Below are 5,317 nucleotides of genomic sequence, written 5' to 3'. Positions count from 1 at the left end.
GGACCATCGGGAAGGGGCTGAGAGGCAGGAGCGTACTGCCTCTCAGTACTGCCCGGCGGGCAGGCCCCGGGTCTGCCTTCCCCCGTCTCGGGATCGCCGGACCTCACGGAGCTCTGACCCAGCAAACTCGGAGAAAAAGGACCATCGGGAAGGGGGCTGAGAGGCAGTTGTGCGTACCCGGGCCCCTGGGGGCCCCGCTTCGGGCGGGCCCGGGTGCTGCCTTCCCCTGTCTCGGGATCCACGGACCTCACGGGGCTCTGACCCAGAAAACTCGGAGAGAAAGGACCATCGGGAAGGGGCTGAGAGGCAGGAGCGTACCCGGGTCTGCCTTCCCCTGATTCAGGATCGCCAAACATCACTTTGGTCTGATTGACCCTCTCCCTAGTAATCCGGAAGAAAATTACCCCCCTTTCTTGTAATCCGTGCGCACGAGGTGACAGAGGGGACCCTAGGCGCGAATGTACCCGACCTCCTGGAGCCCTCGCTGGGATCCGGGAGGCAAATGGACCCTCATCGAGACTTCCAGGCAAGCTCGGCCATCTGGTCGCCCCATAGGAAAGCATTGTGCGTGACCAGATTGCCGAAGGGACGTACGCGACCAAATGGCCGAAGGGGGCTTGCGCGACCAGATGGCCGAGGGGACAGGCGCGACCAGATGGCCGAGGGGAAAGGGAAGGGGAAGCCTCCCCGGGCCCTCCGGACCCCACCCCGGGCACCATGCCGCGTGGCAGGACCCCGGACAGAGCCCGGGGCGTGGAGGCCGCCCTCCCTGGGGGCCCCCAGGGGCCCCCAGGCAGACGAGCCTGGGGAGGCTCCCCGGACAAAACGGAACCCCGCCCCGGGCCTTTGGCAGTGCCGCAGGCCGGGGGACGGGGCCCGGCGCCGGAGACCCCGACCCGGGGCCCGGCTGGGCCCCTGGACCCAGCCGGGGCTCCCAGGCCCGCAGGCGCAGGGGAAGCCTTCCCGGGACCTCCGGACCCCGCCCCGGGCACCCTGCCACGCAGCAGGACCCCGGGCGGGGAGGCCGCCCTCCCCGGGGCCCCCATAGGCCCCCAGGGGCCAATGAACCCAGACAGACCTGGGGAGGCTCCCCGGACACAACGGAACCCCGTCCCGGGCCTTTGGCAGTGCCGCAGGCCGGGGGACGGGCCCGGGGCCGGAGACCCCGGCCGGGCCCCTGGAACCAGCCGGGGCTCCCAGGCCCGCAGGCACAGGGGAAGTCTCCCCGGGCCCTCCGGAGCCCGCCCCGTGCACCCTGCCACGCGGCAGGACCAGGGACGGAGCCCGGGGCGGGGAGGCCGCCCTCCCCGGGGCCCCCAAGGGCCAATGAACCCAGACAGGCCTGGGGAGGCTCCCCAGACACAACGGAACCCCGTTCCGGGCCTTTGGCAGTGCCGCAGGCCGGGGGGATGGGGCCCTGGGCCGGAGACCCCAACCTGGGGCCCGGCCGGGCCCCTGGACCCAGCCGGGGCTCCCAGGCCCGCAGGCGCAGGGGAAGCCTCCCCGGACCATCCGGACCCCTTGTCCCGGGCACCCTGCCACGCGGCAGTCCCCGGGACAGGACCGGGGCAGCATCCGGGCCCGTCCAGCTGCCGGCTGAGGACCGAGAGGGGTCCCAGAGTACCCTGTCCCTAGTAATCCGGAGGAAGGCTACATAGCGGTAGGGCTCCCGCCTGAACCATGGGCTCGGTGGGCTCTCTGCTTCCCGGGGGCTGGTGGACAGCGGCTGGGACTCAGGCACGGGGAGGACCGACGGAGCTCTTGGGCCCGGGCGCCCCGGGGGTAGGACTGCCCGGGACCCGTGGAGCCCGTCCCTGGGCACTTTGCCACGCCGCGGGCCGGAGGAGTGAAGCCTGGGAGGATGTTGCCCGGGCGTAGCCCATCTGGTCCCCGGCAAAGAACCGCCATACCCTGCCCATACTAATCCGGAGGAAGGCTACCCCCCTTTCTTGTAACCCACGCGCTCCGAGTGACAGAGGGGACCCTAGGCCCGGACGCGCCCGGCCTCCTGGAGCCCTGGCTGGGATCCGGGAGGCGAATGGACCCTCATCGGGACTTCCAGGCCGGCCCGGCCATCTGGTCGCCCCATTGGAAAGCATTGCGCGCGACCAGATGGCCGAGGGGAGAGGTGCAACCAGATGGACGGGACTGAAAGGACTCCCATCTGTCCAACCCCGAGCCTTCGCGCTAGGGTTCCTGCCTGCCCACGCAGGGCTCCGTGGCTGCAGGGCTCAGGGGCTGCAGGGCTCCAGGGCTGCAGGGCTCCGGTCCTGCAGGGCTCCAGGGCTCCGGGCTGAAGGGCTCCAGGGCTGCAGGGCTTTGGGGCTGCAGGCCTCGGGGGACGCCCGGGGGACCCATGGAGCCCGTCCTGGGCACTTTGCCTCGCCGCGGGCTGGAGGAGAAAGCACCCGACGCCCCGGGGAAGTGTCGTCCGGGCTTGGCCCATCTGGTCCCCGCCTGAGAACCGCAATCCCCAGGAGGGCAGTCCCGGCATACCCTTCCCCTACTAATCCGGAGGAAGGCTACCCACCTTTCTTGTAACCCTCGCGCTCCGAGTGACGGAGGGGATCCTAGGCGCGGGTGCGCCCGACCTCCTGGAGCCCTGACTGGGATCCGGGAGACAAATGAGCCCTCATCGGGACTTCCAGGCTGGCCCGGACATCTGGTCGCCTCATTGGAGAGCATTGCGTGCGACCAGATGGCCGAGGGAAAGGTGCGACCAGATGGCCGGGACCGAAAGGACTCTCAGCTGCCCACACCGAGCCATAGCGGTAGGGCTCCCGCCTGCCCTTGCAGGGCTCCGGGGCACCAGGGTCCCTTGTCCCGGGCAGATGGACACTTGGCAGGCCGCAGGACGTGGGATCCCAGGCCCTGACCAAAAATCAGGAGGCCCGGGGCCAGTCCCTGCTTCTCAACGCAGCCAGGCCGGGGAGATAGGGGAGCCTGCCCAAGCACGAGGGACCCCAGTCCCGGGCACACGGTCCCTCAGGTTGTGCGCTCGTTTTCCACAATTTTTTTTCAAAATTCCGCGAAGAGGCATTCCGCAGATTCCGCCCAGCCCTAGTTTTAAATAGACTCAACCATGCTCAAATTTCCTGCACCACAAAAAGTGCTTTCAAACAGCTGTGTTTAAACTCTCTCATTGAGAAAGCTGTCTGTCACAACCAACGGAGATTGAACTTTTTCAGGACATTACAATGTAGCAAAAGGCTTTTTCTCCTGAGAATGGCGATGAATTTGACGCCTGCTGGTCAGAACACAGCTGTGTCAATAATACATGGCTATTCTTGGTCCCAAGCCACAAGGAAACTGCTGAGTCAACTAGATTTTAAGATAGTGCAAAACACGGTATAAAGGCCTGCATTACAAACTGTTGATTTTAAAAGTTACAAAAGACAGTTTCATTATTTTGGATAACAGAGAAAAGATTAAAAGTAGGGATTTCCTTTCTTAAAGCTTTTTACATAAGCATATCTGTGGTTCTGATGTTAAATAATAACTGTCCTTTAAAAGTGGCGAAGACTTTTCATATTTCAAGTAAGGCTTCTGTGCTTAGGTTTATAAATGAATGCATTTAAATATGATAGGAAAGGAATGAGGCTTGCTTTTCATATGTGGAGCCATAAAAAGGGTTGGTGATCATTATTAAAAAAAAAAGGAAATTTTGATTATATGACAAGAAAAGTTTATTAAAAATAAGTCCACTAAATTTGTTTTTTAATCTCCATAATGCCTAATAATCATACTGTGAACTCCTACCATCAAAGTTGAATTTAAGCAGCGCTTTACCGCAATGGGGGTGGAACTAAAATGGAAAATGTCACTTTACCCAGGCATACAAAACTCATTTGTATAAGGGTGTACCTTATACATTTCTGATCCCCCATTCCTGGGATATCTAGGGGACACTCTGGGGATGACTAATATGCCACAACATTGTAGGTTATTCATTTTTAAGTGCCCCTAACACCAAAGTCGAATTTGGGCAAAATGTACTGTTTAAAAGCAGTTCTGCCACTCAGAGCAGTTTTCAAACTGATCTCAGGCTTCAGTAATGCACACATGCAAGTATAGAACAAGCAGCTGACCTCTATACTGCTAGAAAAGCACACCACACACTGCACACAAATGAAAATAAGTATAAAGAAACCAGCAGAAGTTATTATCCTACCTCTAAATTACTGGCAAACAGGAAGGGAATACGACTGCTTTTCAGCTGTGATTCTCCATAAGTTGCTTTGAATTAGAAAAGCCGCATGGAAAGCCTTGCACAAAAATAGGACAGCTGGTAAGGGTTAAAGGTCGAGTTCTGCATTTAGCAGCCTAGCAGGGCTATGGGCACGGTTTGATTTGACACTTTGGCCTCTGAAAAATTCTGAAAGATGAGATGACAGCGCAGGGAGAGAAAGAGAAGCTTTGCTTACTATTTTTGGCAAAAGCAAGTTTTTGTGCAGGCATTGAACAGAAGGAAATATAGTGGTATATGTGGGCCCTGTGTAGAGCACAGCTCTGCCATGTATATACAAATAATGCTTTTAGTTTAAAAATTACTGTGCAAGGGCTGAGATAAGGAGGCAATGGGATTTAGTTTGCATTCATGCGCCCTTATGTTAGACTAGTACAATTGCTAAAGGAATTGGTAGTTGGTTATTAATGTGCTCTAGCTGGCTCAATGTGTTATTTACCCCCTACAAGTTTGTTTGTGCCCAGCTGCCACAAATAGGGGTTGATATTGTTGACAGAAGTGAAGCCTGTTTCAGGTTTCCTACTGTCGAAATGGGGGAAGGAGGTTAGCTCCTCTACAAATTAAGGGTAGACAAATTTAAGTTTTCTCTCTCTTTTTCTCACTCTCTTTTGAACCTGTCTAAGCTGTCTGGGAAACAGCCATGAGACATTTAATTGGCTATTCAGTAATACTGCTTTAAAAATTGTTAGCATTAATAAAATGAATAAAAAAAGGCCATGTTACTGCCCATCCTGTCTGATGAAATTATGAAAGGATGAGTAGTCTAGATTGCTGTTCCCTTATTTGACCTTTAAGGGGAAACTATATGTTATTCTCATGCTACATACAGTTTTGCAAGGGCATTGCTAGTCTTTTATTAGTTAGTCTATGTAATTGAGCTGACAGCCCTTATTAGAGCTGGTGAATAGGATTTTTTCCTTTGAAAAGGATGTTGCATAGTCCACATCGTGAAAAGTAGAATGCATAAGGTTTATAATGTCAGGGAAGACGCTGATGTGATCCTCAGCAAACATTTTTGAAGGAAAATATTGTTTTATAGGAGTTTGTTTGTTACAACATTTTCTGCAGGAG

This window comes from Triturus cristatus, chromosome 1_1 (assembly GCF_964204655.1).
Source record: "Triturus cristatus chromosome 1_1, aTriCri1.1, whole genome shotgun sequence".
Classification (NCBI taxonomy): Eukaryota; Metazoa; Chordata; class Amphibia; order Caudata; family Salamandridae; genus Triturus; species Triturus cristatus.
Note: the sequence above shows the minus strand (reverse complement) of the source record.